Source organism: Chinchilla lanigera, unplaced genomic scaffold, assembly GCF_000276665.1.
Source record: "Chinchilla lanigera isolate Chin_1 unplaced genomic scaffold, ChiLan1.0 scaffold00068, whole genome shotgun sequence".
Taxonomy (NCBI): domain Eukaryota; kingdom Metazoa; phylum Chordata; class Mammalia; order Rodentia; family Chinchillidae; genus Chinchilla; species Chinchilla lanigera.
This window is the reverse complement of record NW_004955469.1, coordinates 6662149-6687922: the sequence shown is the minus strand read 5'-3', so window position 1 is coordinate 6687922 and position 25774 is coordinate 6662149. Positions and strand designations below refer to the sequence as shown.

Genomic DNA, 25774 nt, shown 5'->3' with positions numbered 1-25774 from the left:
GACCATTTAGTATGATGTTAGCTGTTGGTTTATCATAGATGGCTTTGATCAGCTTGAGGTAAGGGTCCTCTGTTCCTATTTTCTGTAGGGTTTTCAACATGAATGAGTGTTGGACTTTATCGAAGGCTTTTTCTGCATCGATGGAGATGATCATGTGATTTTTGTCATTGGCTCTATTGACATGGTGTATTACACTGACTGATCTGCGTATAATGAACCATTCATTCCTGCATTCCTGGTATGAATCCCACTTGGTCATGGTGTATAATCTTCTTAATGACTTGTATTCGGTTTTCTCGTATTTTATTGAGAATTTTTGCATCTATATTCATTAGGGAGATTGGTCTATAGTTCTCTTTCTTGGTTGGGTCTTTCTCTAAATTAAAGTCAAAATGGATCAAAGATCTAAATATTAAAACAGAAACACTAAATTTATTGGAAGAGAAAGTAGGTAAAAATCTTGACGACATTGGGGTAGGCAAAGAGTTCATGAACAAAAACCAAATTGCACGTGAAACACTTGAAAGAATCAACAACTGGGATCTCATCCTACTGAAAAGTTTTGCACATCTAAAGAAATCACCAATAAAGTAAAAAGAAAACCCACAAATTGGGAAAAAATTTAAGCCAACTGCCCCTCAGACAAAGGACTTCTATCTAGGACATATAAAGAATTAAAGAACATCAGGCATCCCAAATTCAAAGACCCAATCCAAAAATGGACATCTGAGATGAATACACACTTCTCTAATGAAGAGATACTAATGGTGAATAAATACATGAAAAAATGTTCAACGTCACTAGTCATTCAAGAAATGCAAATTAAAACAACACTGAGATTCCATCTCACCCCAGAAAGAATGGCTATCATCAAGAAAACAACCAGTAACAAATGCTGGAGAGGCTGTGGGGAGAAAGGAACCCTAGTCCACTGCTGGTAGGAGTGTAGATTGGTGAAACCACTGTGGAAATCACTTTGGAGATACCTCACAAAACTAGGATTGGAAGTCCCATTTAACCCAGCTATTCCTCTTGTGGATATTTTCCCAGAAGAATTAAAGACATCATACCACAATGACATATGTGCACCCACATTTATAGCAGCACAATTTGTTATAGCTCAATCTTGGAAACAACCCAGATGCCCATCCACTGAGGAATGGATAAAAAAGTTGTGGTGTCTTTACACAACGGAGTATTACTCAGCTATTAAAAAAGATAAACTTGAGGCTTTTGTAGGTAAATGGATGCAACTAGAGACGATACTCATAAGTGAAATAAATCGGACCCATATGTGTAAACATCATATTGTCTCTTTGGTGTAGGAACCTGAAAGACTAGGTAAAACTCAAAACGTACAATAGATGATAGGAAAGGAAAGAAAATGCTCAAAGGAAGGAATGACTGGGATGAGGGAAAAAAGAAAAAAGAAAGAAGGCAGGCAAAACATAAATATATATATGAATAGCTGAGATGACTGTGTTGCTGTTGTCTGGTGGTGTATAGAAATGAACAGTTAATGCTCACAATTTTTTATGTTCTGATTGACTTTGCATGCTTGTGTCTGGTGGTCTGAGCAACTGATCTGAAGGTAACAATACGCAATGGAATTACAATGGTGAACTCCTACCATCTTGTCCAGTGAAACTCTATATTATCCCTAAGGTTTTATTGAAGAATTATTTTCTTATTCTCTTTAATGGTTTGAGCAATCTTTCATTCTTACATCTGATAATCTGAGCAATGTAGTTGAGGATAGCGATATGCAATGTAACAATCACTGCTGATTTGTATTAATTTGTCTTGAGATCCTGTATCACTTTGAATGTTTTTGCTTTGATTTGTTTAGGTTAGTGATACTGGTATGCTGCTACTGTTCTATTTTTTTGTTTGTTTCTCATGTACTACTCTCTTTAGAATAAAAAAAAATGCAGATGTTAAAATGTACTTCTTTGGGGATTTTTTTTATTAGCTTCAAATCCATTTTTACTATGTGACAAATAAGGACAAAGATTTACAATTTTGTACCTAATTTCAGTTTACATTTACTCTGCTAGACTGGATAGGAAAAGAGTGCTTCTTAATGATGTGAGAAATTTCTAATTTAAAAAATGTCCAAAAGTAGAAGCTCCGGTGGCACAATCGGTTAGCATGCGGTACTTACAAAAAATGTCCAAAAGCTCTAAAAATATTTAATAGCTAACTAAATTCATTCCACTGTCATACATCTCCATGTTCTTTTCTTTTCTGTGGTGATAGGGATAAAACTCAGGGCCTTGCTCATGCTAGGCAAGCGATCAACCCCAACCCACTATGTTCATTTTTAACTGAGAAAGGTAAAGTGATAAAATACTTGAAAAGTCATTCCATTTAAAATACTACTGGACTAGGGGTGTGGCTTAGTGGTAAAGTGCTTGCCCTAATACATGAGAGGTCCTGGGCTTCGTTCCCAGTACCATTAAAAAAAAAAAAAGCTATCATCAAAATCAGTAAAGCTTCTCTTTTTTAAATAAAATCATAAAGTATAGTTTGACTAGTGAGTAGCATTTACAATTTTGACTTTTTTTTTCCTTGGTTTTTTGATACAGGGTCTTGCTCTGTAGTCCAGGCTGGCCTCGAACTTACAGCAATCCCCCTGTCTCGGCCTCTAGGGTACTGGAATTACAAGCATACACAACCCAGCTAACTGACTATTTTTGTATGAGACATACTACACCTGATATATCTGTGATTATACTAACTTTATAGGAGCCCGATCATATGATAAATTTATGCTAAACTACTCAAATACTTCAGTATTTTGCATTCCCAAATCTAAGCTTTTGCATTTGTTTAAACTACAAGGATAATTTACTTTTTAAATTTTAATTTAAGAATTGGATACTAATCTCAGACTTGGGTTCACCTCAACAGAAAGAGATGGATGGATTCTGGCTCCACCCTCAGTTATTTAACTTTTAAGTAAGCCTTAATATAGCTGCTTATAAGGTAGATATAATAATAATGTATACTTTACATGGCAAGTGAGATAGTACCTGAAAACTATGTATCAGCCAGGCATGGTGGCACATGCCTGATGTCCTATATCCTTGGGAGGCTGAGGCAGGAGGACTGCTTGAGCCCAGGAGTTCAGGGCCAACCTGAACAACACAGGGAGAGAACAAGGGGAGAAGGGATCTTACCACAGTGCCTGACACAGAAATCATTAATTATTACTATCCTTATTATATTGCTTGCCTCTTATCAGCTTTCTTTTTCTTTTCAGTTGCTATCACATTCTGTATAGACTGCATTTGCTATGCCTCCTCATTTAAGATTATCTTCAGAACAAAACTGTCTCAATGTCTTCCCCTACCTGATGACAGAAGTTAACCTGAGTACCTCTCAACTATATTTATTCTTGCATATTACCTTTTGGTTTCTATACCATCCTGATTTAACTTGGAGAGCATTTCACCTGTCCTCTGAAAGTTTTTGTGATCAGATAGAAGAATGAGTTTCTGCCATATACATTTACTTTGTTGTTCAAATGACAATTTATTGCTCACCAATAACCTATGGCCTTCTAATATCTTCCTCTTCAACACAATCAAATAACTGGTTATACAATTCCAATACCTATACCATCACTCAGTAAGTGTAGTCACCCACTGGAAAATGAAACTCTTGAAACCTTTAAAATCTTCAGTTTCCAATACATTAGCATCATGTAAAAAAATACAATGAAATCCTCCCTGCTTCCTGACTGCTGTACCATACTCAATCTTCCTCTGCCATGCCCTCTGCCAGGCTGCTCTGCCTTGGAGCCCACTATGGACTGCAACTTCTATGAATCATGACCCAATATAAACCTTTCCTCCTTTAAAAAGTACAATGAAAGACACATGAAAAGATTGCTTCAGTTTACTGCTACACAAAAAGAACAGCTGGGCTGAAGCGAAGAGGGTGGTGAAGCACAGAGAAAAAGCATCACTAATGTCAGGCCTTCAGATTTCCATAACCATCAGGAAAAGTCTGTCCTCAGTTATGATCCATTGCTCCCACTTTCAAAACTTCTTACTACAGCCTATGTGCCTCCTGCCACAAAACTTGGGTATCTTCATATATCATAATACCCCTTGCAGTTGGTCAAAGAGAAACCAAAAACCCATGAAGTTGGGACGTCACATTTTCCCCTGAAGTGTTCCCACTTGCCTCCTAATAGGCAAGCATTCATTTGGCAACTAAGTCATTAATCTTTCTCAACTGAGAGATTGGTTTTTTTGTTTTTAAATTCTTTACATAGAACATAGAGATTACTCATTAAGCCACTCTAACATATCATCAACAGGTTTTCCCACCTGGCCCAGACTTCTTAAAAGTAACTAAGCCATATCCCCCTTTCCTCTCTGTAAGAGCTGAAGAATAAGAATAATTTTAAAACAAAAGTATAAAATAGTGTAAACTGAGGGCCTGGGGGTTTAGCTCAGTGGCAGAGCACCTGCCTGGCAAGCATGAGGTTGTGAGTTCGATTCCCGATACCGGAAAAACAAAATAAAACAAAACAAAACAAAACAAAAAAAATGGTGTAAACTGGTTTGGTGTGGTGGCACACACCTGTAATCCCAGCACTTAGGAGGTTGAGGCAGGAGGATCGTTGCAAGTTTGAGACCAGCCTGGGCTACAAAGTGAGCTCAAGGCCAGCCTGAACTGTGTAGCAAGACCCTGTCTTAAAAAAAAAAGTGTAAACTAAAGTCTATTTACTAGACACATATTATGTGCTAAACAGTATACCAGTATGCCTAATTTTACCTTAAATGGCCTATATGAAGTGAAGTAGGTAATTATCTAACAGACGTGGGGGGTTAAAGGAGAAACAGGTAATTTTATCTAAGTGTCACACAGAAATTCACCAAGTAGGACCAGTAAAATCAACAAGTAATTGAAGGTAAAATGAGCTCTGAGTATGCTGCCTACAAATCAATAGTAAAATATAATTTTTACAAAGAAATTAGAAACTTGCTATAGAATATTTTATTCTTTGGTTTCTTGCTACACACTAATTTGATTCTTAGTCTCTTAGTGAGTATCTTGTATTTGTAAAGTAGTAAAATCAACTGGACTTTGTATTTCTACATATTAAGACAACTTCCAAAACCAAATTACAAATGAAAACTGTTTTTTAAAAAGTGAACACCTTCCAGCATGGACAATGTATCTGAAAGTGTACCCTGATTTAATATAATGGTCTTATGTGTTTTATATTTTTTTTGCCTATTGTCTAGTTGTTAACCTGTATATATGATAATTAACATTATAATGACATAAATAAATGAATCTGATGCTGGCAAAATAAAAGAGGGGTAGGGGGAAGAGGGGAAAAAAGGAATTGAGATGAGTTATGTACATGTACCAGCTCCCTACCATAAATGGAGTCATTATGTATTGCAAACATATACTAACAAAAATAAAAAATTTAAAACTAAAAACTGAACTCCTTGGCCACACACTAAGACAAACAAAATAAAAGGCATAAGGATTTGAACAGAGGGATTAAAAACAAAAAGTTGTGAAAGACAAAAACTACCAGGACTAGAATGCTTGAATTACAAATCCCAGCTCTACCACATTCACAAGTTAATATCTACTTCATTAAAGTTACTGTGAGAATCTAAAGAGTTAATATGATACACTATTTAGAACAGAGCTAGTAAATAGTAAATACTATACAGTAAAGCTGTTCTCTGTAGACAATATCATTTTCTATAAAAAAAAAAAACACCCAACAGATAAAAGAAATTATGAGAAATACGAATTCAGAGTTTTGCACATGACAGTGTCATAGCCAATCAGGTTTGTCCGAGGCACGATTATCGCTAATTGAGAAACAATATTTCAACCAGGCATAGCAGCACATGCCTATAATCCCAGCTACTCTAGAGGCTGAGGCAGAAGTTCAAGGGAAGCCGGGCAATTTAGCAAGACACTGTCTCAAAACTCATTAACTAAATAGGGCTGGGGGTATAGTTCAGCAGTACAGCACTTGCTGGATTTGTGAGACCTTGGATACTGAATCCCCCATTTTTGCCCCCCAAAATTCAATGGACTGCTAAATACATAATTCAGTTGTATTCTTATAAGCCAACAAAGAGAAACTATAAGTCTTTGGATCTTTCTTTTATGAAGTTTTTCAAGAAAGCTTAAAGAAAATTATGGTGATCTACCCTCTTTCCCTCTCCTACTCACTGCTCCAAATCCTGCATCCAACTTAAAAAATGGTCAAATACCTCATGGCCAATATTGTTCAATCCTCACTCATAGTATCCCCCTGTAGTCTACATAATGATAAAGCAGATCCAAAGCACATCTTTACATTCATTAATATTTCAATATATGCCCCTATTATAAAGGAACTTTCAAAGGATAACCACATACTAGAATCACACCTCAAACTAATAATTCTTTAATATTAAAATCTGGACTACGTAAAGTCCAAACATTTCTATTAATCTAAAGTTTCCTTTCTGTTCTTTTGTCTCCCTACAATTTATTTACTGAAAAAACCAAGTCATATGTCCCAAGAAATTCCTACAGCCTACATTTTGCTAGCAATATACTTGTATCATTTCATGATTCCTTGTACTTTGTGTTTTCTATAAACCAGTAGTTAGAGCTAATGGGTAGAACAGATTCAGGCACAAGGTAATTCTTTTTTGGCAAAGCTACTTCACAGGTTGTGTTGTGAGCTTTCATCTAATGTCTGAGTGTTTATCTTCCTGTAATGCCAGCAACCACTGGTGCTCTTTGCTTAGGCCCAGGAATTCATTATAAAATAGTAACATTCTGTTCTACCATTCCTTTTATTAATTAGAATGCTCCCAAGAGAAGAAACTTCCTCTTGTCTACCACTTGGCTACCCTGAAGTAGCCAAGAGGAGTTCTTAAATATATTCCAAAGAATATATATTTAATATATATATATTTAAGCAGTTCTTAAATATATTCCAAAGAAAACTAAAGAGATTTTTTAAAGTACCATTATGAGTTAATATTTAAATATATTTTATGTGGTTAATCATATTGCAGTTATGCTTATTAATGCTCACACTGTCCCACCTTTGGCCAGCCAGAGCCCATTTAATTATGCATCTGAGTCATTCTGTCACAACTCTATTTGTGTTTGATAACTTCACTGCAAGATTTTTAAGTCCCCAGGTTTGAAATCAGATTAAGCCATAAACCAATCCTCATATTCAGCTGGTTTCTTTCTTATTCTTTATTTTTACTAAAATAAAAATTCCTAACTATAAATAATAAATTAGCTATGTTTTATAGTCTAGATATTAGGATGGAACACAAATCTAGAAACTACAGCAAGACTTCTTATGTAAGTCTACTTTCAGCATCCCATTGAAAGCTGAAATTAGAAAAAAAGTATATCCTACTCAAAGCTGGAAGTCAAATTCCTCAACTTGAGCAACTGGAACAAAAAGATTCTTAATCTACTCTCTGCTTGTCTTTTAGTTCTAGACAATATTTCTCCATGTTGTATTTTAAAAATTGGAGGTGGCTTTTAAACATGCACAATGAAAATAACCCATTTTTTCTGGGATAGGTTAGTTAATAAAATCATCAAATGCAGGAAGTAGTTAAATTTTAGAAATTGAGTTATTTTGTGCCATAAATCACATTTTTAAAAGAGCCTCATATTTCATATTTAACACTGAAATCATTATATTGTGAACTGAAGCTATAATTTCATACTATTTAAAATACTAAGCTATGCCCTTTGAAATAACAGAAATGGCACTATCAGTAGTAAAGACATATTTATCTCATTTTACTAAAAAACTAGCCAATGTGCAAACACTATCCTCCTACAAAGCTAGCATATACCACTGTGGAAAAGTAGAACATTATAATTGCTGACCATTTCTTCACAAAACCCTGAAAAGATGTGGGTTTAACAGCCAAAAACTGCTTATAGTCACATTTTTCACTCTTTTCTTCAATACTAAATCATAATCAGAAATTACATTACTAAATGCCAGGTCTCTCTGAAAAAAAGGTATGAATTGATATGCTAGTACAATCTCATACTCAAGAAGTCACTATACCCTTTCCTATAGCTCAAGTTGTTAAGTACCTTTTTCCGAAGGAACCTACACAACTCTATCAGGTTATAGCCTAACTTAAAAAAAATCAACCAATCACTATCATCAAAACAACAAAATAAAATAAACTCAACTGTAGTTATTTTCTAGTGATAAAAGTAACACACTTGTATCAAGTACTAAAATGTTCTCTGTACATCAGTACTTTCCCTCAACTGAAAAACAAAGTATCCGCTAGCATATGCATGACAGTAATTGCTTTTCCAGATGGTATGCCTTTGATAAGGGATTTTTGCCAAAAGCTCATTTTACTTTCTCTCCAAGCATAATATTTGTCATTAACTTTGAAACTGGTTTTACAAGTTTCTCAGTAGTAGTGTGTGCTGACCTGTTGTTTGCTATGAAAAGGAAACCTCTGAATGATACTTTAGTAGTATGATCTCTGTCTTTAGCAATAACATTCATTAATTTCACAATGAAAAGCTTTATTTTATTTTATAAACTTATTTCATTTTTAGTCACAAGTCTAAACATTTATTAAAAAAGAGGAAACTAATAAATACTAATTCAGTTCCCCAAAGTAGAATGGAAGCAGCAGAGCTATAGTTTGTGCTCTTTCCTTCATACCACAGAGAAAACTATAGCAAGGGGATACTAATCTCCTTAATACGCCTTGCTGAAATTTGTTGTTAATTGTTTCATTGAGCCCAGACAAAATATTTTTCAAAGCTAACACTGTAACTTAATGTAAGCTGTAATAAAGCACATATATCCTTGAAAATGCTGTAGGGCCTTAACTCATCCTCTCAAATACTAATTTTGTTTTCTTCCAATTCCCCTCAAATAACAAAATTTCACAGTCTCAGTCTAAAGTCCTTTCAGAAGGATTATAAGAAAATACTGTTCAAATGTATCATTAACACTTTCAACACAAATTGTGAAATTTTTACTTTTCATTTTCAAAAGAGAAAACAACAAATGTGAATTGGACATAGCACTCTGATGACCTGTAAGAGTGGGGAGATATTAAAAACTCCTAATTTAACAATGTAAGCAACCCAATTTAGGCTATGTAACACTTTCAGAAGCAGAATCATAGCTGGGGATTTAGCTCAGTGGTGCACAGCATCTGCTTGGCATGTGTGAGTTCCTGAGTTCAATTCCTGGTACCAAAAAAAAGAAGTACAATCATAACTTGTTAACAACCAGGACCAATTAGTCAGCAAATTCAGTTAATCAGAACTTCCTATTCCCTAATCTTTATCTTCCTTTAAGGTCTGAATACAGACTTTATTACTTAGAAAGAGCAACTAATTATGACTTGCTGTCTTCATTTTATGACTGTACATAAATGTTTTCATATGAATGTATTCTTCCTAGCCCCAGAGTAAATATCCTGAGTAAAAGATGTCTTCAACTTCATTTACGTAAATTTATACAATAATTTATATCCTTCCACATACCTAGAATCATTATTTGCAAAGCTTGGACATTCAACTGTTGTTCTTAAAATAAGAAGGAAGGACATATTTTTTTTTTAAAGTAAAATGGTTCTGGTAACAAGAAAAATTATATATTTAATCATCATTGCTATTTGATTCAAAATGAAACAAAAAACTTAGGAAAATACAACACGTTTTACTAACTGCTAGAGAAATTCTACAACTTGTCATCAAAACAATCTTTTTTTAAAAATTTTTTGAGACAGAGTCTGGTTATGTGATTCTGTCTGGTCTTAAGCTCGCTATGTAGCCCAGGGTGATCCTCCTGCCTCAGGCTTCAGAGTGCTGGGGATTACAGGCATTCACTACCACGCCCAGCACAATCTCTTTTCATCTGATACTTGATGCTGACAAAGACTGCTGAATTATACCATCCTCTTCTAGAGATAATCTACTTACTATGACTAAGTCAGCCTTAGGATTTCCACATCATAAATTCTTACTATTATTCTGGAATTTATTGCTTTACGTATCTTCTTCCAAAGCAGAACAGAATGGAATTAAAGAATTCTACTAAGTGATACATTTTTCTCAGCTTTTCATCTTTAAAGTCTAGCAAGGCATTATTAATTTACAAGCCTGTGTAAAATATATAAGGAAACCAACTAACTTTGACCCGCCTCCTAATATATTTTCCATACTTTCTACAGATGTGGGAAAACGAAAACAATATTTTACTATATTTTTTGTTACTAAATGAAACATCTAACTACATCCTGTTTGGAATTTGTGTATACTTTAGAAAAATAGGACAAATTGTATTATGTTTTCTGTCAATATTGCATTTCCTTTTGTTTTCAGTTGTTTTATGTGGTCTTTAAAGTGAGGATCCACCCCATGTTTTAGAAGAGTCACTTGACTCTTTAATTACATATTTTGCTTTTCTAGTCCAAGTGAAACCAAGCCATCACATTCCAAAGGTCCTGTAGGGATAGCCTATGGGAGTAGCAATGACACTTCTCAGTGAATAGAAAACCTTTACTGGTAAATTTAGGAGAAAAGGAAAGGAAAGTCCAAAATAAAGTACAACTATGTCTAATGTCTTTGATAATATGTGGGCAGACTCAGACTACTGAATTCAGCTGTTAATCTCAGGAGTTAGGACATAAATAAGGTAAATCACTAACTTGGTATTTATTTTAATTCTGCTAGATAGCTTATTGAGTCTTAATCTTCACTCAATTTATTTCTTAACAAGATTACATTAACAAGATTCCTAATTATAAGGTAAAGGTATTTCTTTGACATCTGGATCTCTTCTCCCCTGATTTGGGGTGGGGTGTAAAAGGACAGGTGAACTCATCTTTAAAAGTTAACCACTCTAATATGTAAAAACTTAACTTGCAAAGCCTATACACAGAAACCAACATAAAATGGCTGCCAAGAAGTCAAAATAAAATTGTGCCTCAAATACCTTAGAATAAGTAGAAATTCTAATGTTGGTGGCTTCATTTGGAAGCAAAGTTTCCTACTACATGATCTTGTCTGATGGTCCTTGTTTTTATCATCAGAATCAGTTCCGGTTACATCTCCATTAGTATGGATAGATCTAAAGTAGAAGAAAGAAGACATATTTAGGCCATTGAATTAGTTACAAATATCAGATACTGTGACACATCACTGTTCCCTGCCAAGTGTACAAAGATTCTTACACAGATACTTTGGACAGTTTTAAAAAAGCCAATTCCCATTCTTGTCACTATTACGAGTGGAAAAAAAATTAAAGTTCAGGGCTGAGGATGTGGCTCAGTGGCACAAATGCCTGCCTGGCAAGCGCAAGGTCCTGAGTTCAATTCTTGGTACCAAAAAAAAAATCCAAAAATTGAAGTTCAAAGGTATAACAAGTAAGTATTACAAAGTTGATAAAATACAGTAGGTAGCTTTAACAAAAAAACAAACAAAACATAAGGTCAGATCCTCAACAGAGGTATGAGCAAACTGGGGTTTCCTTGGTATCCCAAGGAGGCAAGGGGTTCAGAAACTATCAGCTTACTCATTAGAGCTGCTGGGAGATGAGCTGCAGTGCCCTCAATCTTAGGTAAAATGGAACCATAAGAGGAAATAGGTGTCCCAGCAGATGATAACTCTGAGATAAAGAAGTACCCAGTATCATAGCTTCTATTTATATCTGGATCACGGGACAGTGGGTATTACAAATTGGAGTTACCAAATTAATGGTATTCTTTAATGTTCCTACACCACCTCAAAACTAACACCAAACAGGGGACTTTGCAGATAAGGCCTTCTTAAGAAACATGAGTCCTAAGGGCTTTTAGCTTTACCACCCATGATTAAACTCTTTAACTAACAGTCCCTTAAGTCAGAATAACAGAGCAGATCAGGCTCCAGAGACAATCACATGCCACAAGTGAATTTAGGAACTTGGGACTAGTTCATTTTATCTGTGGCTCCCACCCCTGTCATCCTTAGGCTTTTTCAAAACATCAACCATTCTGGACAATCACACTCGCTCCTATTTTCATCTCTACAATGCTAATTTCTCACCCACCCTAGCTACTCCCCCACTGCTACGCTCCATTCACAATTTCTGGAAATCTCCTATTAACTCAGTAAAACAAATCACGTCTGTATCTTTAGTCTCACCACCCTTTACTCCTTTAACCACTGAAACAAACCTGGCTCTCAAAAAGAACCCTCTGGAGTAAAAGGTAAGGCAGTAGGTAGGGAATCAACATTCTTCAGCATAATACTTCCAGACTCTAACTCACCATCTCCTTCCTTGCTTGAAGGAAGCTTCCCATCTGGCTGTACTACCCTCCTCTTGGTCATTCAGTATTTTACTCTAGTTTTTCTAAACTAGGTCCAGACTGAATCCTTAGATGTATTCTTCCTGTTCTTTTCCACTCCAGTTGCCGAACTGTCTCTAGTCTCGAAATTTTGGATATCTTCCAAATTATCAATCCATCTAGAATGTTTCTTTTTTTCTATTTCACCATGTTCAAACTCCTAATCCTAGGGCAATCCAATTGTCTACTAGATGGGGAAAAATCACATAACCATATGGATGATCCTGCTGTAATACTATGGTCTTCAAATTCTGTGGGATACTGAACGCTGTGCATCAATCCATTTATATGTGCTTACTCAGGTCCTTCTCCCATAATTCATACCACTTTTCTTTCAAAACTTTTGCCTCTTCTAGTCCAGCTAGAGGTGGGATAAGCATCCTAATTTTCACTTTTCTAAGAACTAACTTTTTGAAACTGCATTCTACATGATATATGGTGTGAGATTTGGCTTTAAAATGAACTTGTATTCCAAATTAGCATTTTTCCTAGTGAACATTAAGTAATTCTCACCTTCCTTTGCTTTACAAAGTTTCTTTTAGCCTCACATAAAACCCAAACACCAGCGCCTAGGAACAAACAACCTAGTTACCATTCTGTCTGGACTAGAACAAAGAAGAAGCCATCCTACCCACAAACAAAGCAAAAAGAAGCAAATAAAGTCTATCACTGGGAGAGGGACAGCAGAATAAAGACAAAACCTTCTGTGGTACCAATGTACATTTTGAAAGATGAAGGCGATATAAGAATACAGAAAAAAAAATTCTGTAGCATCTACCATATGCCGTATTTTAGACATGGTGAGAACCTATGGTAGTGAACCTATAGCACTCATGCTATTTGTTTTTATTTTTAAAATAAAGACGAAAGATGTTAATATATGAGTTGTTTTTTCTAAACTAAAACCTCAGTATTCAGGTATAATTGGCACTCTGTGACAAGTAAGTGAGTTTTGAGTTGCAGTTTGGGTACTTCTCTAAAAAGCTCACTATCACTGCTCTAGATACAAGGGAACAATAGCCAACTGCTGGAGAAATCTGACACCTGTGGTACACTGAACTTAATGGCAAAGCCCAAATTCAATTCAGCTTGTGATACACTGACTCAGTCTTCAACAGCCTGACCGAAGAAAAACTACAGAAGGATCACATTAGTATCTCTTGTCTATCTTCTGAGGATGGACACTAAATCAAAAGTTGTAAAGTATGCACAAAAGCAAAAGAAAATAACCTTCAACAAAGAAAAAACAATAGAATCAGAAATGATTCTACTGTTAAAACTCACAGATTTTAAAATAACAATATGTTAAACTAGTAGAAAAAATAGACCCATAAAAAACAGAAATACATTTCTTTTTTTTTGTTCTCTTTAGGTTATTCAACTAAGCAAAAGATAATAACAGTGTATTGTGGAGCTAAAACATTTGGAAATAAAATGTATAACATCATAAAAATGGGAGGTGCAAATTTTTTTTTCTTGCAGGACTGTCACCTCTAAATATTTGGTTTTTATTTTATTTTATTTTTGTCTTTTTGAGACAGGGTCTTGCTATACAGTTCAGGCTGGCCCTGAGCTCACTTTGTACCCCAGGCTGGTCTCAAACTTGCAATGATCCTCCTGCCTCAGCCTCCTGAGTGCTGGGATTATAGGCATGAACCACTATGCCTGGCCGTTTTTTAATTTTAAAGAATAAAAAAATAATTTAAAAAGATAGACACTGTACAGAATTTCACAAAACAAGATGATAGGAATTCAGCAATGGTTGTTATAATGCATACTGTCTTCAAATTACCAGATATAAGTATGCAAAATTGGTCAAAAAAATTGAAGCATTAACTGTTTCTTTCAATAAACCAATAGAAATCAGCAGTACAATTATCTTAGCTATCCTGTGTGTGCATATATATTTTTTCCCTTCCTTCTACTGTTAAAAGGTTATTACATGACATACAAAGTGGCAAAATATTACTTAAAGCAAGAATGTGATAAGTAAAGACAAATCTTTTGAACACTAGAGTAATGGTTCTCAATCAAAGATAACTTTCCCCCAACACACACATACACACACACACACATACACACACTGTGAGAACCCTTAAAACGTTTGGAGACATTTTTGGTTTCACAATTGGGCATGGGAACTAGCTGCTATTCTCATCCATCTACTAGGTGACAGCCAAGAATTCTGTTAAGAAAAAAAAAATCTTACAATGTATACTAGACAGTTAACTTCCCAACAACAAAGAATGATCTGGCCTAAAACATCAACGGTACCAAGACTGAAAAACTAAACCATGCCCTGGAATAACCGCCCCCACCACATATATATATATATATATTTTTCTCTCCAAACTTAATGATTACACAGAAAGTATCTAAACACCCTAATTAAAAGGAGAGGTTATCGGATCAAAAAAAAATATTTACTGAGACAAGGTCTCACTATGTAGTGCAGGCTGGCCTTGAACTCACAGTGATCCTTCTGCCTCAGCCTCCTGTGTGCTGGGATTACAGGCATGCAATACGGTGCCTGGCTTATCATACCAAATTTAAAAAGCAAGATCCATCTACATCATCCACACAACACCCACTTTAAATACAAAGACAAATAAACATTAAAAAGAAAAGAATAGGAAGAATTAATCAGTGGAACAAGATCAAAGAAAAACACCAAAATATGGAAGATTTGAACTGAATGGAAGATATCAACTGAATAGACCAAATTGCACATTTACAAAATGTATTTTTCAGAGGCACATGGAATATTCACCAAGACAGACCATATTCTGGACCACAAAACAAACCTCAGGACATGTAAAAGAACTAATATAAAACAATGTACTTTCTGGGATCAAAACAGAATTTAATTCGAATCATTAGCTGGTAATTACCATACGTGGAAATTAACAAAATACCCAATGGATAAAAGAGCAAGGAAAATTAGAAAATATTTTAAATTTAATGAACACTAAAATAGAACATATCAAAATTTGTGGGGCACTACTAAAGTAGTTCTTAGAAGCTTACAGCATTAATGCTAACATTAGAAAACAAGAGGGGTTAAATCAATAATCTTAGCTTCCATGTTCAGGAAGATGGAAATAAAAAGAGAACATAACCAAAAGCAGTTATAGGGAGGAATAAAACTAAAACAAAATAGCGAAAAGCTGTGGGCTGAAAATCTAATTCTTTAAAAACCTCAATGAAATTGAATAATTTCTGCTATAGCAATCAAGAAAAAGGGAGAGATGCCACAAATCACCTATACCAGGAATGAAAAGGGGACATCACTAGAGGTCTCATAGAGTACGCCGCTTTATCCATGGAAATTGTTTCAAAATCCCCCCAATGGATGTCTAGATCCAGAGAGTAAGGTGGAGAAGAACACAAAATATGTTTTTATGAGCTTACCGTTTGTTGGATGGCACTCAGTGGAAGCATTAACCTTGACCACACTTTGTAAAGACACTTATGAAAGAGGACTTCCAAAACCGATTCAGAAAGTAGCAAGGATAATGGAAAAAGTATGTTCAGAGAATGTATGAGAGGTATGTTTTAGGGGAATTAATGGCAGTGGATCTTTTACCGTAATAACTTTTTTTTAAAATCCTACCTTTACTATAAATTTTGATCACTCCTTACATGTATAAAAGGACTAAAGATCAATATTAAGATGTTTATTCCCCCAAATTAATTTATAGAGTTAATGTAAATCTCAATTGTAATCTCAGAAAGGTTTTTTGTAACAACGGAGAACGCGAATTCTAAAATTTATATTGAAACGCCAAGAACAAAGAATGGTCAAAACAGTCTTTAAAAAGAACAGAGTTGGACCTGACTGCAAGACTTTCTATAACGAAGTAATAAGACACTGTGATTCTGGCTCAGATAAACTTAAAGATCCATGGAACAGAAGAGACAGGCCAAAAAGAAATCCACATATTTATGGTCAATTGATTTTCAACAAAAGTATAGGGGTAATTCAATAGAAAAAGACCTATCTTTGCAACAAATGGTGCTGGAGCAACTGGTAATCCATATGTTAACCCTCTTAACACTCAACTCAGTGAGAGAGGAGATAAGGTGTGACTTTCACTGGGAAAAGAGGCTGGTGGGATCTCAGGAGCTAGACAGCACCACCTCTCAGTACCCCATATGTAGAACTTTTTGCGGGTTCCCACAAGATATGAACAGCATAGAGGGGACACCACAATGAGCCTGCTCACTATCCTGTTCCTTTCCCAGGTACTCCGCTGAGTCTCCCAGACTCAGGGTGTACTTTTACTCTTGCTTTTAACTTTTCCTCTCTTTCGTCTGGCCCAACTTCAGTTTCACCCTTAACACCACCCCTCTTCATTATTACTCAAATAAGCTTTGAGACTTTTTTTGGCTTGTTCCAGACCAGAAGAACCTGGAATACGTTTAATTGGTGAGCGACTTCTAAAAGAAGCTACCCAACAACAATAGCACATATCTTATATCAAAATTAATAGACTTAACTATAACAAATACAAAAGTATAAAATTTCTAGAGGAAAATATAGGAGAATTTGGGACAACTAGTTAGCCCAAGTGTTGGGAAACACATCATGCCAAGGGTAGGAAAGTAAGTATTTTAGGTTTTGAGAGTCATTTGGTAACTGTGACAGGTTTGAACTGTGTTATGGCACAACATCAGCCACAGACAATATGTAAATTCCGGCTGTGTTCAAATAACATTACTTACTGAAACAAGTAGTGGGCTGTATCAGGTCATGGTTTGCCAACTCTAAGCAGAGTTTTTAGATATGACACAAAAACCGAAGTCATAAAAATTCATAAATAACACTTTAATTTTAAACATCTACTCTTCACAATGTTATGAAACCATAAAGAAGAGCCACAAACATGGAGAAAATATTTGCAAAACAAATACCTGCTAAAGAACTTGTTTCCAGAATATAAAAATATTCTTCAACACAACAGAAAACAGATAGTCCAATAAAAACAATGGGCAAAGTATCTGAATAATGGATAAATGACAATTCCAACAGTCTAGTAATATAGATTGTGTTTAATCCTTCCTACTGATTTGTTGGCTCCCTAAATCTAGCCCACTCCTGTTTGAATAGATTGTTCAATGTGCTGTCTTACATAAAAGACATCCAAAATTGAAATACTACAGCAGTATCCAGCCACAATTTCACCTTTCACAGTTTCAGCTACCACTGGTCAACCACAGCCCAAAAACATTAAATGGAAAACTCCAAAAGTAAACAATATGTAAATTTTAAATTCTATACCATTCTAAGCAGTGCAGTGAAATCTTGTGCCACACCATTCCAAAAGGAAGAAGATGGTTCTTCTTTTGAGGTATGCTTGGATTGTCATCAGTAGCCTATTGTAGTCACAATGCTACATAATTTATCCTACTTCATCTCATCACTCAATCACTGTATCATTTCACATCATCATAAGAAGGGTAAAAACAGTACTGTAAAATATTTTCAGAAAGACCACAGGTGACATGCAAATAACTTATTATAGTATACTACTGCAACTATTTTATTATTATTCATCGTTAACTGTGCTAATTTGTAAGTTAAACTTTATCACCGTTATATATGTATAGGAAAAACATAGTATGTATAGTGTTTGGTACTATCCACGGTTTTAGGCATCTACGAGGGCGGAGTGATTATTACTTTTTTTTGTCTTTTTGAGACAGGGTCTCACTATGCAGTTCAGGCTGGTCTTGAACTCACTTTGTAGTCCAGTCTGGCCTTGAACTCGCAGTGATCCTCCTGCCTCAGCCTCTGGAGTGCTGGGATTACAGGTGTGTATCACCACACCTGGCTAAGTGATTATGTCTTAGAACATATCCTCCATAATCAAGGAGGGGCTAACATAAAACTATCAGAGCAATTTTTTAAAAGTTAATTTTTAAAGTAGGTTATATATTAATCTGATATAAAAAGCAAACTATACAAACAGTAGTGATGAATAGAAATTTCTCCCCAATGATCCAGCTTTCTTCCCTTGCTTACTTGCATTCATAAGTACCTATGCATATCAAAGCATATACGTATTTTTTTAAGTTTGCATGTTTTTATGAACTATATTTATGTTAAAATTTTTATTAGTGCATGTTAGTTTATACAGAATAATGGTTTTCATTTTGCATATATACATATATTTTTAAATGAAAGTGGAATACTATAGATAGTTTACATTATATTTCATTTACTGTATGTTAGAATTCATTTCATATCTTTCTTAAAGAATCTGTATCCTTTAAATAATTTCATATATTAATACATTATAATTTAATCATTCTTTCACTGATAATGTTGTTTCCAATATTTTGCCATTTCTGTCGATGATACTTGTGTACGGTACTTGTTGAATGGAATTACTGGGTCAAAGAGTAACTACCTTTTAAATTGTGATAGCCTTTGCTAGGCTGTGCTCCACATAGCTTATCAGGGCTTTAAAAAATATGAAATGTATCAGTAAACTTCCCAGATCAGGGAAGACTAAGGTGAAGCAGTAAATTCTCATAACATAGCTCCAATTACTAAGTAAAGATGTACTGGAAGATTTTCAACTAAGTAATCCAAGATACTTATTAATCCAAATAAATTACAGTGAGTGATAATAAAAAGCATTTTAAGCCGGGCGTGGTGGTGCACACCTGTAATCCCAGCACTCGGGACGCTGAGGCAGGAGGATCATTGTGAGTTTGAGACCAGCCTGGGCTACAAAGTGAGCTCAAGGCCAGTTTGAATTGCATAGTGAGACCCTGTCTCAAAAAAAAAACCTAAAAAAAAATAAATAAATAAATAAATAAAAAGCATTTTAGCAGGGCTTCCCATTATCGTACATTCTTTCTTTAAGTTAAGGTAATGATTTTTACCATTTATAACCTGTTTAACTTCTAAGAGACTTAAATTGTTTACAAGTTAAAATAAAAGGCAAAGAAAATTAATCAAAACCATGTAAATAAAACTAAAAGATTAGATACTATGGCAGATGTTGTGGCCACATACTATCCTCCAATGATGGCTGCCTTTCTTCCTGGTTTGCACATATCATGCCACCTAGCAAGAAATGAATGAGACTTTATTTCCCAGCCTCTTAAATCTTGGTGGGTCTTGTGACTTGCTCTGACAAACTATTGGCGAGAAAAATATTCTTAAACTTCAGAGACCAGCAGGATTGGGAGGGTCCCCTTTATCCCTCTTGGAAGCTAGAGTTCAAGTAAGAAATCCAAATACACCAATACCACAATGCTGTCAGGAGGCCACATAGAGGCACACTGAAGTGTAAGACATGTAGGATGCCATATAGGCTCACCAGCCCAGCCCAGCCCAGCCGATGCCACAAGGAAAGTAATCTCAGCTAACACCACAAGGAAAAAAGATCCCCTAACCAAACTCTTGATGCACAAAATTGCAAAAATAATAAATCATTGTTTTAAGCCACAAAGTTCTGTGGAGATCTGTGATATGGCAACAGGGAAATGAAACATATTATCAAGATCTTGATATCAGCAAATTACACGCACTGAGTCAAATTTGGTTCTACATTTTCCAGGTTATAAGTTCTCATGTCTTGGAAAAAGAAAATGTGTAAATTATGTGTCTGAAATGTATGAACTTTTACAAAGAACAATGAACTCAGTAGACTATGGTTTCAAATATAATTTTAGAAAATGCACATCATTCAAATTGTGTTCCTTACAGATGACATATCATTAAATCAGAAACAGATGACATGTCATTAAATCAGAAACAGATGACATATCATTAAATCAGAAACAAGCACAGGTGTTTTCATATCACAAAAGACCAAGATGACAGGATGTTGGTATTTTTGTTCTCTTAAGACATAATACAAGAAAAACTAGATGAATACATAATTAAGATATTCATTAGACTGTCTTCCTCATATTTGAGGTTTTAAGTGAGCCTTTGAATGCCACTAAACTGTCAGCTTCTCATTAAATCTTTAATAGGAACATACAAAATAAATATTCTATATAGTCAGTTAAAGTTATAATCATATACATTAAGAGCCCAAAAGTTCCCTAGAACTGCTCTATTTTGCACGTCTGTATCTGGTAATCTGAGCAACCGCTGTGAAGATAACAATACGCAACATAATAACCATTTTTAATTTCCTATCATCTTGTTTTGAAATTTTGTATCATTTTTGTTTTTTTCTCTTTAAAATAAAAAAAAATTGAGCTTCATGTTACTGAAAAGTTATTATTTTTAAGGAGATAATTGTATGAAAGATTTGATGGTTAAAACTAGTTAAATATGAAGTCTAAAATTATTACATATAGGGTAATAAACCTAAATGCAAAACAGATTTGTAAACTAAATCTAAAATTTTCAATTTATGTAGTTTTAAGCTGTCAAAGTGTATGCCAAATATCCAGTGTGTTGGGCAAATAAATACTGTTTTATTTTTGCCATGTAATATAAAGACACATATTGTTAAACGAAATGTACGTTAGATAAAAGTGCTTTGTCACTGTGGGCAGGACAAGTACAGTAAAGATATTCTAAATGTTAATCTGACAATATTGGGAAGTGGTAGTTTGATTTTCCTTTAAAAAAAACTAACAAGTTTACAATGTTAATACTGATAATGTAAGGAGAAAATTTCCTAAGCACTAGTTAGAGAGGGGTGAATACGTTTACTGAATTGGAAAAACCAATAATTACTTAATTAGAGAGATAGTTCATATAAGTCAATTTGTCATTGAGTTGTGGAGAAAAATAGATTATGTACTGCCTGTATTTCTAGAATGGGAAACAAGTGAAAAAACAAGAAAAAGTAGCAAAATAAAAATGCCAAGGAAGTGTTAAAATTTGTATAAAAGATATCTCCATTTGCACAAAAGATATAGAGGTTAACTATTCTCAAACTGGTCAAATTTCCAATTAATAATATCCAAACTGAGTAACAAATAAAAGTCAGTCTCTGATCTGAGACACTCACATGTGCATAAAACAAAGGTTAAAGGGTTTTAAAGGTAATAGAAACACTTTAGGTCACAGAAATGGAGAGTAACATGTTCATTAGGCATAAAGAGGACATTACAAGAAATTTCACATTTAAGAGACTATGTGGCATTCAGATGTAAGATTTTTGTTCAATATCTTGGTGTGGGTGGTAGTTTTAAAGCTGTAAGCTGATATAGATACATTTTAAAAATTTAAAATAAGTGTAATTTTATTTTAAATTCATTGCATAGTCCTTCAATTAAAGAGAATATATGTAGCAAAAAAACAAAACAGAAAACCTAGGAACATCATATGAACCCCCTTCTTTCTTCTCATTTCTACATCTAATTGCTCTTATTAATACTACATTTTTAACATGTCTACAGTTTGGTTCTCCAGCTCTATCTCTACTGCTCATACCTTAATTTGGGATCTCACTTTATCACTGGACCACCAAAAAGAACCAGTTCTCTCAGCCACCAATAATGCATAGTTCTAATCCATGCACTTTAGCCCCCAAAAGATAGTTCTATTTCAACAATATTTCTCACTCTCAGACCTCCAATTGACTCTTTTTAATAAATGCATACTCTTGTTTTATAACCTGTGTTAAGGATGCCTGTGTTAAGGATGTAATAAATTCCCTATCTAAAATTATTAGTGACACTTATTTTAGAACTCTCTTCTAGTAACTTTTACTTGACCCTAAATTCTTCTGTTTGCTGACTGTTTTTGACAGTATTGGTCTTCCTGAAACATTTGGAGATCCTTATCTCTGTACTTGGGATTCTATTACACTTTCTTTTTGTTGTTTTTTTGTTTTGTTTTTCTTCCAGTACCAGGAATCGAACTCACGACCTTGCGCTTGCCAGGCAGGCGCTTTACCACTGAGCTAAATTGCCAGCCCTGGGATTCCATTACACTTCACTAGCTTCTAATACAGCTCAGTCAGGAAGCAATACTCATATTGCTTTCAGGAGGAGTAGAGGAGGAACAGAACAATCCACTAGACAGCCTCATTGTCTGGCCTTCTGGGCATGAGTACAGCCAGTTATTCTGGGTGCTTCCAGGAGGGTAGACCTTACTCCTACATGCAGTTCTCATACAGAAACACTTTTTCAGGTTGGACCTAATTAGTATTAGAACATACAGAGGTGAAGGTGCCTGATTGCTCATGGTGCAGCAATGGTAACAAATCACCTTGGAACCCGTATTGCTCCCATTCATATCTCACCTCTAGATACGAGTATGATCCACAGGACCTCCTATCTATTTTCAAAAATTCTTCAGTTTCTTATTCAAGAGTGGGATCTTCCTCTCCCTTTTCTTCCCCCCGACACTGGAGATATAACACAGGGCCTCTGCACTGAGCTACATCCCAGTCCTTTTTTATTTATTATTTTGAGGCAGGGACTCACTAAGTTGATAAACTGCCCAGGATGGGCTTGAATTTATGATCATCTTGCCAGAGCCTCACAGTTGCAGACATTACCAAAGTGCACCACAAGGCCCAGCATCACCTTCTGGTGTCTATGTATGGCTATAAGTACTATGTATTTTTCTACTATGTCTTTGAGTTTGGTGAAGAAAAGCAAAAAAGGTAGTGAATGGTCAGTTTGCGTTCTTGAAATTGTCCAGAATAACTTTTCTAAAATGCAAATAACATTATAAAATTTTACTTAACTACACTGCATAATTTTCATAAATTAAGAACATACTACCTTCACAAGAATGGGGGGTAAAATTTTTAAAGTCTGTCTGGTATGCCTTCCTTTGTAAACTTATTTGGCTAGTCAAAACAGATCCACTTCCTCTTTGTGCCACCATAATGTACATCTTTATTACCCTACATTAAATTTTTTTCTTTCCCTTCTAGACTATAACTTCCGAGTCTATGTCTTCTTTTTTCTTCTTGGGAGCTAAAATAATCTGAAATCTTATACATGCCAAATAAATGTTTTCTGGATACATTTTTAAAATCAACAAATCTAAAGAAGTTAGGAATGGGCAGTTTGAAGCTTGTATGAATTGGTCTTAAAATTTTATTTAACTGTTCTTCAAAGGAAGATGTACACAGACACAGGGGCTAAGAAAGATGTGAAAATTGTGCCATCACAGATTTTTAAGCTGAAAAATGTTCTTTTGAGACAAAGTCTTGCTGTGTAATTCAGGCTGATCTTGAGCTATGTAGTCCTGGTGGCCTCAAACACAAAGTAATTCTCCTGTCTTAGCCTCCCAAGTGCTGGGACTACAAGTGTACATCACCACATCTGGTTGGAAAAAATTTTGAGATCATCAAAATTCTAACGTTACATATTAAAGAACTGTGTCCCAAAGAGATAAACTGACCTGCTCAAGCTCAAAATTTCCAACAGAATATGGATTACAACTTAAGTTTTCTAATTCCCATTGCAAAGCTCAGTCAACCTCATGGATTTATTCTATAACTGTTCACAACTTTTGAGGCTTTAGCAAGGATAATACCACCTTAACAGGTAAGTACTGCCTGAAAATAAAAGTTCTCCCAAAATAAACTCTCACCTAGATTTTAATCTGTAAGTATTCTGCCAGGGCTTGCCTTTGGGGTCAGCTCTTGAAGACAGATAACAGTGCTCAAACTAGAGATTTTCCCAAGTGACCAATAACATACATATACCTTTTTATGGGTATAGTCTGTAATTTCATTAGACACCTAAAAGCAAACATAGAAATGCATTTCTTAACGTTAAAAGCCATGTAAATGTCCCAGATTTGACTATTTGACTACCTTACAAGGAAAAAAAAAAATAAGTTTTTGTCTCTGGTTTTTGGTAATTGACTATTCCTTCCCTGGAAACAAAAAGTGAGCAAGATGCAAAATTAGAATCAAAACAGAATTTTCACTATGGTAGTTTCCAACTGAGAAGTTCATTCCAGCCACTCTAGGTATTCTTCCACTATAACAGGATGCCATAAGATCATTTTTTATTATGCGGTTATATCACCACTGATATGAGCCTATAAAGAAATTTGACTCCTGATGCCCAACGAAGCAGCCATGCAGACAAACCTGAGTAACTCAGCTAGCCAAGGCCCACAAACGCACCTAAGCAAACCTTGGCTCCTGATGGGTGTCCCATCCAAGCCCACCACTACAACAGGGCCCCATCACAGCCCTCAGACACTGACAATCACCCAACCCTTGAAACACAGCCCCCCACAGACCACAAATACTGACAATCATCACACCCCTGAGAGTGCCACACTATGCCAACCCAGGCCAGCCAAACTGGCCTGGCCACCATGTACCCCTCACACATTGGCAAGGCAATCTGCCAACCCTACAGGCTGCTATAATGCACAGAACTGCTGATGAGCCCTCCTCATCTAAAAGAGCTACATCATGACTGGCAGAGGAATCCCATAAAACCTCTACAACCTAGACAAGTGACACTCCCCAGAAATCGTTAATGTTGATTACAGCTGAAGAATCTACACAGAGATTACATACTGCATCCACCTGGAACAAAACCCAATGTACTCTACCCAACCAACACCCTAGGACTCATTGCCAGGAGAAAGTTTTTTACTATGAAAGCCTCCCTATAAAATTGGGAGCGGTAACTGATCCACCTGATATGCAAACAATACTGGGACACAAGAAACATGGAAAAAAAATGTAATGTTGCCTTCAAAGAAAAATAGTAACTCTAGCAACAAATAATTAATACAGATCTCAAAGAAAAGGAAATAAGCAAACTGCCAAAAAACAATTCAAAATAATGCTTTTCATGAATCTCAACAAGATACAAGAGTAGACACAAAAAGTAAATGAAATTAGAAATGAATGAGAAATTCAGCAGACATAATGATCATAAAAAGAACCAGACAAAAATCTTGGCATTGAAGAACTCAATAAATGAAATAAAAATATAATTACTGGGGTGGAGCGTATAGCTCAGTGGTAGGGCATGTGCAAAACCATAGGGTCAATCTTTAGCATCACAAAAATATGTCGTAACATATATTTTTCACTGTAAAGAACAGATAATATATACTAATATACATTATATATATTCTCAACAACAAACCAGATCAAATAGAAGAAAGAATTTCTGAACTGAAATTCAGGTCTTTTGAATAACCCAATCAGATTTTCAAAAAGAAAGTTAAAGAAAAAAACCCAAGAAATTCTATGAAACCTATTAAGACATCATTAAGCAAGCAAATATTCACATTATAGATGTTCCAAAAGAAGAAAGAAAAGAAGGCGGCATAGAAACTCTATTTATTTTAATGAAATAATTGCTGAAAATGTTTCAAATCTTAAGAAAGATGCAGACATTCAGGTCCAGGAAGCTAGAAGAACTTTAACTAGATCTGTCCAAGAAAGGTCTTC

The 25774-nt window shown here is 35.1% G+C and overlaps 1 protein-coding gene across 5 annotated transcripts in view; it reads right to left on the bottom strand.

The window, feature by feature from the left end:
* Positions 1–11143, bottom strand: part of Ncoa1 (nuclear receptor coactivator 1) — a 215808-nt gene extending 204665 nt beyond the window's left edge. For all 5 annotated transcript variants that reach the window (XM_005400388.2, XM_005400389.2, XM_013522653.1 and 2 more), the window contains exon 1: positions 11009–11143. The gene's annotated coding sequence lies outside the window, so the exon portion shown is untranslated. The remainder of the gene's footprint in view (positions 1–11008) is intronic.
* Positions 11144–25774: the final 14631 nt, after the last annotated feature.